Raw genomic sequence first — 13030 nt, forward strand, 5'->3', positions numbered from 1 at the left:
ATTTATGGTTGGAAAATAAGCATATGGAAAGATGTTCCACATCATATGCCATTACAAAAATGCACATCAAAACAATATGATACTACTACACATCTTTTAGAATAGCCCAAATCCAGAACACTCGACAACATGAAATGTTGGCAAGTTTGAAGCTTAATGGGAACTCTTCCTCAATGCTTGTAGGAATGCAAAATGTTTCTGCCAATTTGGAAGACAGTTTGGCAGTTTCTTTGAAAAGCAAATATATTCTTAACAAATAATCCGGCAACCATGCCTATCGGTATTTATCCAAAGGAAGTTCAATACTAATGTGCACATAAAACCTGCGTACAGATCCTTATAATAGCTTTATTAATGAATGCCAAAACTTGAAAGCAACCAAGATATCCTTCAATCAGTAAATGGGTAAATTAACTTCGATAAAATGAAGTGAGATACCAGGCCATGAAAAGACACAGAGAAAATTTAAATACATATTACTAAGTTAAATAAGCCAATCCTTTTGGCTATTATTATATGATCATATCACATTCTGGGAAACATACAGCTGCAGAGACACCAAAAGATCAATATTTCTTAGGGTTTAGCAGGGAGAGAGGGATAAGTATGTAGTGCACAGAGGATTTTTAGGAAATGAATCCACTCTGTGTGATACTTTAATTGTAGATAAATATCATTATACGTTTGTCAAAACTCAGAGATGCCATACTAAGATTGACTTCTAATGTAAACTATGAATTCTAGGTGATAGTGATGTATTGATATAGGTACATTAATTGTGACAGTTGTACCGTTCTGATGGAGATGTTGAAAATGGGTGAGGCTATGCATGTGTGGGGCAGAGGGCATCTAAGAAGTCTCTATGCCTTTGCTCAATTGGCTGTGAATTTAAAACTGCTCTAAAAATAAAGTCTATTTAAAAGAAAGAAAGACCAAAAGCAAAGCCAAATAAAGTAGAATATGCACCACACACTATTAATACAGTATTTCACCTATCACTATACTCAGTAATGCATGCATCTAGCCACGTTAAACAGTTTCAACATATTTCACTAATCAAAATTGCATGTATATATATTGAAAGAGTAAACGTGCAAACACTGCTGAGCACAATTTTTACCCAATGAAAAGAACAACAACATACACACACACACACACACACACAAATTTTAGCTTGCTTACACAGAGAGGTTCAATATATATCACCAAAGTATGAATCATATAATACATAATACGTGTACCCTACATTGTTAGCAAAGTGTTTCATAAATATACCATTATTTTCTGTACTGTATTAACCTAGCTAAACAAGTTATAACATGTATTCTTTTTTTCATCTTGGCATTCTTTAAAGCAAGTTGCAAATATGGTTATTTTAGTCCTGAATTGTAGAGGCGCCTCCTGCTTCACAGAAAATCTTCAGTTTTTCCAAAGACCCTCACCATAATTATTCTTAGAATAGCAGCAAGAATCTCTGCAAAAGAGATCAATGTAGTTAAGCTTCCTATTTCCTGTTGCTCTATCTTACAATAACTAAAATTGGTTGCAGGCCTGGAGGAGAGCAGCACTCCAGAAGCTGAACACCCCTTTATTAATCTTTCACAACATTTATGGGCTATCTGATGTTGTAGATTTTCTAGTCTAAAATGACATATGATTGTTTGTAATGGTTTTCAGGCAGGAAGAGTGTTTACAAATGCAGAGTGTGGTAAGGAGGACCCTTTTTTGACTTTTTATTATTATTATTAGTTACACATGACAGTACAATGATCTTGACATATCATACATTTGAATCAAATGGGGTATAATTTCTCATTTTTCTGAGTGTACAGGTTGCAGAATCACATTGGTTATACAGTCACGTATACACATACAGCAATACTAGTGTCTATTTTATTCTGCTGCCCTTCCTAGCCAAGGCTTATGGCCTTGGGCAGGCCAGCTTCACAGGGATATTTGCATTTCAAAGAGAAGACAAGGTGTTGCTAATTGGGTTCCCTGGAAACAGCCAGCAAAGAAAGAGGAGGGGGAACATTCCCTTTCTGGGGTGCTGATTTTTGCAGAGTGTCCTTGATTTTTGTATCCAGGCCTGGATTATTTGCCCAGAACAGTGAAAATGCTGCTTTTGTGTGGACTTCTGCAGATTGTGAACCTCTGAGCACCTCCCCCGACACACTGTGGATAAAATTTTAAAACTTTCTGAATTTGGCATTTAGAGGGATTGATTGATTACAACGAAAGCTTTTCCCTCTGGACCTGGCTGCAGCCAATAAATAAATCTGCTTCCTGCTAATACCTTGGTGTCAAATATCATCTGTTCCTACAACAGCATCTTCTCAATTATTTCTTCTTTATATTTTCCCTTTTCCTTTCCTACTTGATGAAATTTGGCCTTCCGTTTCAGGATCTTTTTGTGTTCTTTGTCCAGTGTTGTTAGTCTGATGATAACTACCTTGCTGGGGTGAATGCCCACATGGACAATTGTGATATTAGCCATTTCCCACTCCACCTGTTCAATATAGATGGCATATTTCTTCCTGTAAAACTGGATCACTTTGCCAATCACCTGACCTTTATCGTGTCTTTACACAACCTGAACTTCATCATCCTTTTGGATAGGCATAGATCAAGCATGGTACTTCTGTCTCAGCTCTTTGGAAAGAGGGGAAGATATAATCTTCCTGCGAATGTGGGAAGGTGCAAAGAAATGCCTTTTGAGATTCTTGCTTTGGTCAGAAGTCACAACAGGATTGAACTTTATTTTGATCATTGCCCAGAAATGGCCACAAAAGGGAAAATAGGGTAACATATATTAACTAGAATATGCACTATATATGCTTAAACCTAGTGTTGCACACATATCATGCTGTTGGTAACACATGCATAGTTCATTTTAACAAAGGTTTCTATGTATCACTAAACAATGCAACATATGTGCACATGTAAATTCAGCGTTTCACACACAAATCATTAAACTCAATGACACAAAGAGTTCTGTTAAATGGAGTTTTAATATATATTGCTAAACCACCATGTGTATATGTAATGTACTTATAAATATAATTTTTCACAGATATTTCATTACTCAGTTTAAAAGGCACTTAACTCTCTTCACCTCTCCGGGGTTCTTCAGTATACCAGATGGAAGCGCCACCCATACACTTTTTTATGGAATTGTGTACACACAGAGATACAGACAAGTACAAATTTTAACAGATAAAAGTAGAAGTTAAGAGACATTAAAAATTTTATAAAATGTTAAAATTCACACAGAGGATTTTGTCTACTAGATGTTAACATGGTATATCAAACTTAAAAAAAAATTTAAACCAGAATAGTCCTGGCACAGGTAAAGAACAAATAGAATAGAATAGAGTCAAAAAACAGATAGATGTAGGATCCAACTTAAATTTTCTCCATGAATCCACACAACAGAGGGTAGAAGCAGAGCTGGTACTCAAACTTGAACCTCTGTGATCCCAAAATCTGTGCTTTTTTATAAAAATATGCAGAAACTTTCATTTTTTAATTTATGTATTTTTTGTTCTAATTAGTTATACATTACAGTAGAACGTACTTTGACACATCATATATAGATGGAGTATAATTTTTCATTCTTCTGGTTGTATATGATGTAGAATCCCATTGATCATATAGTTATCTAAATGATCTATAGGGTAACGATGTCTGACTCATTCTACCCTCCTTCCCACCCCCATACCCTCTCCTCTCCCTTCACCTTTGCATGTATGCATACACAGATATTTATCAGATAGAGCTATTTTTGTGGAGGAAGCCACAGAGGTCTTGATGACCTTCAAGAGCTTTGATGACCTTAAAGACATTTCCCAGGGTCTTTTTTTTTATTATTATTATTGCATGTATACTAACGTTTTTCATTATTTTTCTTTCCCAAGTCATTAGTTATTATAAAAATCATTTAAGTGTATTTGGTACTTTAGGATTTTGTACTTAGGATTTTAGTTTCAGGATCTAACCTTAATTCAGAAATTTTAAAAGTTTACAGACAATAGATTCAACAAGGAAAAGTTCAGTGGTTTCAGGTAATTTGGATTAGCATGAATTTCTTCTTTATCTTTCTTCTTCTTCATGAAGAAAAATTAATATTATTTTTCACTGTTCCTGAGAATCAAATGAAGGACAGGCTTAAATCATGACATAGGTTTCTGTTAAACAAAAACAAAGATTGATTGATTTGTTTGTTTGTTTAAAAAGGCACTTAACTGTAATAAGCAATGTTTCAGCATATGTTGTTCAAAAAAGTAGTACAAGCACTCTGTAATGCTCAACAATTATATCACAATCTTCAGGATGGCTTGCACCCTAATCCTGGTAAGCACAGCATTTTAACATTACATAAATAAACAAGTGCCTGCACCACACAAGATCCATAAAAGGAAACAAAAGGTAGCACATGTACTGCATAGGGCTAACCACAATGCTTATCCCATATGTAATGTACACAGATAACACATGCAACTACCTCTCCTAAACAGTTTCAAAATATAATTAAACAAAGTAATATATGAACCTCACACTGCTAGCACAATGTCTTATACACATACAACTATATACAGGTACATATCATCCTCTGATAAACACAAAAGTTCAACATATATCACTAACTGTGTACACAGTGTTTATTTTAACAAATAAAAATAGATTTTTAGAGACATTAAAACTATTTATAAAATGTTAAAATTTACACAGAGGATTTTGTCTACTAGATGTTAAAATAGTCTGTCAAACTTTAAAAAGTCTAAACCAGAACAGTCCTGGCACAGGTAAAGAACAAACAGAATGGAATAGAGTTGAAAAATAGATACATGTAGACTATCACTCCTAGTAAATTATAACAATGTCCAACACAATGACCCTAGTCCATGCTACCTTGGCACCAGGATCCACAGTTTACAGAGTGTAAACTCAATGTTTCTCATGGGTATCACTAAGTAACACCATGTTTTATAAATACAATGTCTTAAAATATATCACAAATAATAGTACACTTACCATATGTTGCTAACCAGTATTTCAAACATATGATCCCACATGTAGTAATATACCAGTCACTCTTAAATATAGTATATCATGTCATATATTTATCAAAGTAGTACACTCACATATAAACACAATATTTTAAACACATATTGTAATACAGAGTAACACACTACTAAACACACTCTTTTGACATATATTATTAGAAAGTTAGGGTCAGAGTGTGAAGCCCAGGTTCCAGATCCAGATCTGAGTCAAATTGAGGGTCAAGGTTTGGTTCAAGGTAGTGGATCAGTAAGATGAGTTGCATTGTGAGTGTGAGAGTGATAGACAAAGTTAGGGAAAGGATCAGGTTGCAGGTTATGATCATTCATAGAGTCAGAATGTAAGTATATCAGGGTCAGGACAGTTTCAGGGTCACGGTGAGGGTGGGTCAGGCTGAGTATCAGGATCATGAAGACATTCAGTATATGGTTCAGGATCATCAAGCTCTTCACAGTTAGAGTCATGTTTACAGTGGCAGTAAATGGCAGAATTCATTTCAAGGTTTATATCAACGTCAAGGTCATTGTCAGAGTTAGTATGAGGGTTATGTTCCATGATCATCAGGGTCAGGAAGATGGTCAATTACTAGCTCAAGATGAATGTAAGGGTCAGGATCAGCAAAGTGTCAGGATGAAGGACAAAGAATGTTCATGATAATGGTAAATGTTAGTCTCAGGATCAGTTTCACAGCCAGAGTGAGGGCCAGAATAAAGATCCAGCTCTGGATGAGACCGGTATCAGAATTGGGACCAGGATGAGGTTCAGTGTCATATTAAGAATTGAGCGTCCTGGTCATGGCAAATGTCAGATGCTCTCTCTTGATGAGGAGCAAATTAATGTAATATAAAGTACATTTCTCTTTTACTCTTATTTTTTATTTGTTCTTTTAGTTATACATGATAATAGAGTATATTTTGACATTTTTATACAAATATGGAATACACCTTATTCTAATTAGGATCCCAGTCTTGTGGTTGTACATGATGTGGTAGATTCACTGTGGTATATTCACATATTTATATACGAAAGTGATGTCAAATTCATTCAGTGATGTCTTTCCTGTTCCTATCCTAATTCCCTTCTTTTTACTCTCCATTATCTACTTTCAAAAGTAAGAAGAAAGGATTTTGAATGTTTACATAATAAATAATAAATGTTTGATATTTGTTTAGCCTAATTTAAACATCATACAATATATGTATTGAAATATCAGTATTAATGATATCCCATTAATATGTAAAATTCTTGTTGTCATATATCCATTAAAAATAAATTTAAATTGTAAAATAAATTCAAAATTAAATCTGTAAATGAGTGGATTTATTTCTCATGAGAATCAATGAGTTTACACTCTGTGGGCCTCACAGTTGTAAATATTCTTTTCCATAAGTCCATGGGAGTTAGTTCAATGCTGGTTTGAGTTATCATTACTTTATAGTATGTTTTGAAATCAGGTATTATGATGCTTTCAGCATTATTATTATTATTATTATTATTATTATGCTTGAGGTTGCTTAGGCTGTTCCAGGTGTTTTGTGATTCCATATGAATTTTAGGATTTTTTTTTTCTAGTTCTGTGAAGAATGTTATTGGTCCTTTGCTTAGATTGCATTGAATGTGTTGATTTCTTTGGTTGGCATGAAGATTTTTAACATTAACTATCCCAACCCAAGAACAAAGAATATCTTTCCGTTTATTTGTTTCAATTTATTTCATGAATGTCTTATAGTTTCCATTGTAGAGGTCTTTCACTTCATTTGCTATATTTGTTGCCAGGGGTTTTTGATTCCTTTTTTTTTTTTCTTCTTTCCTGTTTTCTTTATATTTTATTTAATTTCTTTGCCGCAGTCTGGCTGGGCACAAATGCCGCAGTCTGGCTGGGCACACAATCACGAGCCACCACACCGCTTGTAGATTCAAACAGCAACTCTTTATTCCCGAACTCACACCAGCCGTCTACAGTCACGTTCTGGGGAAATCCACGTTCTCTGCCCAAATCCACGTTCTCTGCCCAAATTCACCTCCACTGGGCATCTGTCTCCCAAAAAATATACTGTCTGAATCCCGTGAGAACTCAAGGGGAACTCAGGCAGCAGGATACGCCGTATTCCCAGCAGGAATAATCTTAAACCTTAAACCTGGAACCTAAACTGGGAACGCCCTAAACACGATTATCTTAAAACCGGGAACACCCTAATCTGCCTTGGTCCTTGAGCAAGGTCACGTACATTCAATGTCACTGCAACATGTCAGCAACATGGGGTACGCTGGCAAGGAAATTGTCATACCTACTTGGCTAATGGCTCCCAGCATTTCTTTATTTTATTTTATTTATTTATTTAGGTAGATGTAGATGGACAATACCTTTATTTTATTTGTTTTTATGTGGTGTGAGGATAGAGCCCAGTGCCTCACATATGCTAGGCAAGCGCTCTGCCACTGAGTCCCAGCCCAAGCCCTTTCTTTTTCTTTTTCGTACTGGGGATTGAACCCTCAGGTACTCCAACACTGAGCTCCATCCTCGTTCTTTTAATTTTTTTGTTTTCCTTTTTGGGAGGGAGTCTCCATAAATTGCTAAGGCTGGCATCAAACTTGCAGTCCTCCTGCCCAGCCTCCAAAGTCACTGTAGTTACAGGTGTGTGCCCCTGAGTCCATTTTTTGTTTGGTTTGGTTTTGGGTAGCTATTATAAATAGTATTGTATTCTTGGTTTTTTTTTCCTTCATTAGTTTGCTATTGGCATATATGATGATTTGGACGTGAGGTGTTCCCCAAAAGCTCACATGTGAGACAATGCAAGAGGTTTAGAGAAGAAAGGATTGGGTTGTGAGAGTCTTAACCCAATTAGTGAGTTAATCCCCTACAGGGATTAACAGCTTTAGTGTATATATATATTTGTATCCAGAGAGTGGAGTCTATTCCTCCACCTCCACCGACCCCCGCACATCACTCTCTCCCCCTTCCTCCCTCCCTCCCTATTTCTCTCTCTCTCTCTCCCCCCCCCCTCTTGCTCACCATGATGTGAGCTGCTTCCTTCTGCCACACACTCTGCCATAAAGACCTCTGAAACCGTGAGCCCTCAAATAAACTTTCTTCCTGTACAATTGTTCTGGCTAGATCTTTCAGACAGCAGTGAAGAAGCTGACTAAAACAGCATATGAAGTGGCACTTATTTTTATATGTTGATTTTATGTTCTACAACTTTACCATCCATAAACAAAGACAATTTGTTTCTTCCTTTCCAACTGAAATGCCCTTTATTTTTCTCTCTTGCCTAATTGTTCTATGACTTCCAGTATCATACTGAATAAAAGTGATAAGAGTAAACATCCCATCTTGTTCCATGTTTTACAGAAAAAAAACCTTGAGATTTTCCCTTATTCAGTATGATATTAGCTGTGAGTAGGTCTTATATGGCCTTTATTGTGCAGAGGTACATTCCTCCTGTACCTAATTTATTTATTTTTATCAGGAAGGGGTATTGAATTTTATAAATCCTTTTTCTGCATCCAATGAGGTAATCATATGTTTTTTTACTTTCTTTCTGCTAATATGATGTATCATGGTTTGGCAAATGTTGAATCATCCTTGCACTTCTGGGATGAATTCCACTTGATTGTGGTGAACCTTCTTATTTTGTTGGGGTACTGGGGATCGAACTAAGGGGCACTCAACCACTGAGCCCTGGGCCACATCCCCAGCCCTATTTTATATTTTATTTAGGGGCAGGCTCTCACTGAGTTGCTTAGTGCCTCACTTTTGCTGAGGCTGGTTTTGAACTAGCAATCCTCTTGTCTCAGCCTCCTGAGCTACTGGAGTATAGGCATGTGCCACCATGCCTGGCATGAACAATTTTTATAATTTGCTTTGGTTTGCTATTATTTTGTTGAGAACTTTTGCATGTTTTTATCTGGTTTTGGTATCAGGGAGATGCTGGCTTCACAGAATGAGTTGCAGAGAATCCCTGCCACTCCAGTTGCTTGAGATAGTTTGAGAAGAATTGGTGTTAGGTTTTCTTCAAATATTTTGAACAATTCAGCATTAAAGCCATCAAGTCCTTGGATTTTCTTTGACAGAATACTTTTAATTACCACTTCAAATTTGTTACTTTTTAAAATAATTTTTTAAAATTTATACATGACAGCAGAATGCATTACACTTCTTACTCCACATATAGAGCACGATTTTTCAAATCTCTGGTTGTATACACAGTATATTCACACCAATTCATGTCTTTATACAGGTACTTTGGATAATAATGTCCATCACATTCCACCATCATTTCTAACCCCATACTCCTTGCCTTCCCCTCCCACCCCACTCTGTCTAGAGTTCTTCTATTTCTCCCATGCTCCCCCTCCCTGCCCCACTATGAATCAGCCTCCTTATATCAGAGAAAACATTCGGCATTTGGTTTTTTGGGGTTGGCTAACTTCATTTAGCACTGTCTTCTCTAGCTCCACCCATTCAAGTTTGTTACTCATTACTGCTCCGTTCAAGTTTTCTGTTTCTTCCTGATTCACTCTTGGTAGACTTTATGTGTCCCACAATTTTCCAATTTCCTCTAGGTTTTCAACTCACTGTCAAATAGTTGTTCATCTTTTGTATTTCTGTGTTGTCAGTTGGAGGACATTATGCTAAGTGAAATAAGCCAGACATAGAAATATGAATGCCACCAGGTATCACTTACATGTGGCATCTTAAAAAGCTGAATTTATAGAAGTAGAGTAGAATGATGATAACTAAAGCCTGGTGGCAGGGCAAGGTTAGGGAGACATTGGTCAAAGGATATAAAGTTTCAGTTAGGAGGAATAAGTTCAAGAGATCATGTAGTGACTATAGTTAATAACGATGTATTGTTTAGTTGAAATTATACTAAGAGGGAAGATTTTAACTGTTCTCACCACACACACCACAGATACATGTAGTAATGCATGTTTTAATTAGCTTGATTTAGCCCTTTCACAATGTATACATGAGTCAAAACATCATGTCACATACTACATATACAACTTTTGCAAATTAAAAAAAGAAGGTGGGGCATTGGGAGGTGAGATCTGATAGATAGTAAACTTCAATATATGTTTTCTGAATGAACAAATAAACTTTCCTTTAAACTTTCCCATTCGGCTCCCTTCTTTATTCTTTTTTTTATAACTTTATTTTATTTATTTATTTTTATGTGGTGCTGAGGATTGAGCCTAGAGCCTCCCACATACTAGGTTTGTGCTCTATGGCTGAACCGCAACCCCAGCCCCCGCTTCCTTACTCTTTATATATATTTTTAGACTAGATCCATGGTTCTTGAAGTGTGATCAGTAAAAATGAAAACAAAAACAAAAACTGAGATTCCTTAAAGTTAAAAACTTCTGTGCTTTGTGCTTTACCATTTGTTGGGTTTGTAGCTTTTAGCAAGTTATGTAATCTGTCTGTGATGTAATTATCTCTATATGCAATAGTACCTCATAGGATTGTTGTATGAATTATCTGCCATAAATGATAATAATACCTAACACTCTTTGAGCACTTACTATGTATCTGGTCATGTTCTAACCCATCAACTTATAGGCACTATTCCATTTCACATAAAGGGATTATTGACCTTATCGTAACTTCTTATTGACAATATTGTAATTCATGATAACAGAAAAGCCTGAAAAGGACTTCTCTTCCTACTTTGAGCGCAAAAATGTCTAGTCAGATGTTTTGCAGATATCACTATGAAAGAATCTGTAATTATCTGCTATCCATATGATTGCATCTAATACAGTGGGGTATCAAGCATGCTATGCAAGGGTTGAGCTACACCCTAGCCCTAGTTACAGTGGTTCTCAAAGAATGCCATTAGAATCCCTTGAGAAGCGTGTTAGAACACATCGCTAGGCCCCACCCATCAAATTTCTGATTCAGGTCATCTAGGATGGGGAAAAAAATGCATTTTTTGACTATTTCCCTGATGATACTGATACAGCCAGTCCTTGACCAATGTATAACTGATTTATTGATATATAAGTAAGATACCAAAGATCATCTTAAAAATATACCATTCATTTGGCTCCAGGCCCCTGGCCGCCACCATTAGGAGTCTGCAGAGACCAGTGCCACCCCTCTTTCCAGGTCCCCGCCCCCACAGCGTCTCCGCACCTCCCTCCTTTCCTGGAGGCTCTCTGCTTCCAAAAATGGTGAAGTGGATTTCCGCAATGGTATGTCCTGAAGTGACAAAACAAAACCAGAAAGAAATAATTGCCTCTCTTCAACAGGAATAAGGGAATTTGCTTGCTATTTTCTAATTGACCTTGTAACATTTGCTGTTGCCAGCAGATATTGAAGACTTGCCCCCAAAGTCCAAGAAAAATTATTTGATGAGGTGCTTGATAGAGATGTTCAAAAAGAGGTAGAAAAGGAATCTCCAATTATAAACTGGTCCTTGGAGTTGACTACACATTTGGACAGTTTATTGTATGCACTTTGGAACTGGATTGTGGGAGACTGCTTTACTATAAGCTACAGTACTGCAAGCTATCTGGGGCATTTATGATAAGAACTCAGTGCTTCAGAAAGCCCTGTATGACAACCTGCATGATGATTCACATTGGTTTTACACACACTGGAAAGACTGGGAATTCTGATATTTTCAGTGCTCTAGTTTTCGTTTTTCCTTGAGAGAACAGTGGCATGAACTGGGCATTCATCCTCTCTTTTGCTAGTCAGTCCACAGCACTTTTGGAACAGACATACATTTTTTGTACTTGCACATATTCTTCCATCGCCAATTATAGTTTATGGAGTAAAACATTCCATGGAGAAACCTTAGCATTTACTCAGTTTCAAGGATTTTATTTGCCTTTATTGTTGGAACAGTTTTTGTTGTTGTTGTTGTTGTTTTGTTTGTTTTTAAAGTCCAATTGTTCTGAGCTATACTAGGAGCTCCTTTTCTGCTTTGGCTGCCATGCAAAATGATGGCTATGTGCAATTGAGGATGTTTTTTTTTTTTCCTTGAACACCATCACATTTTAACCTCTGGTAAACAGTAAAAGGAAGCTATACCACATCCATTCTCCTTCTTCTCAGGAAGTATTGAGGAACACCTGGAGAAACTGCTCAGGGAGTGCCTGGACTGCTGCATGACCCAATGGGGAATACTGGTTGCTATGCAGAAAAGCCCTCAGCCTGGAAATCAGACCATGGTCACACAGTTAGTAGAAAAATGGCTTGACCACTACCCAAAGATCCAGTCTTGTATATCTCATCTAATGGAGATGAAGATGAATAAAAAAATCAAAGAGCAGAAGAACAAGGCATCAGTCTGTGATGGTTCCAAAGTTAGGGCAGAGTGTACGGCATTGAATGAACCCAATCTGGCAGGATCTGCTTGGAAATATTTTTCTGATCTACACCTAGTGGAGATAATTAATGCACCTGCTACATGAGGAAATAGAGAACTTTGGTTGAGATAATTTGTATAAAAAAGTTTATTAGCAGAACTTTCTTTCACATTGTGAATATGTCTATAAATGTTAATGCAGGTGGTTGTGTAAGAAATTGTGTTCTAGGGCTGGGGTTGTGGCTCAGTGGTAGAGCACTTGCCTTGAATGTGTGAGGCACTGGGTTCGAGTCTCAGCACCATATATAAATAAAAAAATAAAAGTTTGTCAACAACTAAAATGACTAAAATAAATAAAAAAGTTTAAAAAAGAAATTGTGCTCTACAAAAAAATTTAAAGGGATTTTACTATATTCACAGAATTGTGCACATTTTTTCTTATTTTTTCACTATGTTTTTTTGAACAGGTACGCACAATTCAAAAACCAAAACCAGCTAAGAATGGAGAAGTCTTATTACCCTTATCCCAGTCACTTGGTTCTACCTCTCCCCTAGATAACCACTTTCATTTTTGTATACATCTAGCATTACTTCACTTCATACAAGTACAAGCAATACACAGCCCTCTGTTTTCTCACACTAGA

The 13030-nt window shown here is 36.5% G+C and overlaps 2 pseudogenes; one reads left to right on the forward strand and one right to left on the reverse strand.

Moving 5' to 3' along the window:
• Window positions 1–2320: 2320 nt before the first annotated feature.
• Window positions 2321–2770, reverse strand: LOC124082082 (ribosomal protein uL24-like; annotated as a pseudogene).
• Window positions 2771–11262: 8492 nt separating this feature from the next.
• Window positions 11263–12335, forward strand: LOC124082042 (ubiquitin thioesterase ZRANB1-like; annotated as a pseudogene).
• Window positions 12336–13030: the final 695 nt, after the last annotated feature.

Source organism: Marmota monax, unplaced genomic scaffold, assembly GCF_021218885.2.
Source record: "Marmota monax isolate L192 unplaced genomic scaffold, Marmota_monax_Labrador192_F-V1.1 WCK01_AAM20220418_F8-fsc00044, whole genome shotgun sequence".
In the NCBI taxonomy this organism is placed as follows: domain Eukaryota; kingdom Metazoa; phylum Chordata; class Mammalia; order Rodentia; family Sciuridae; genus Marmota; species Marmota monax.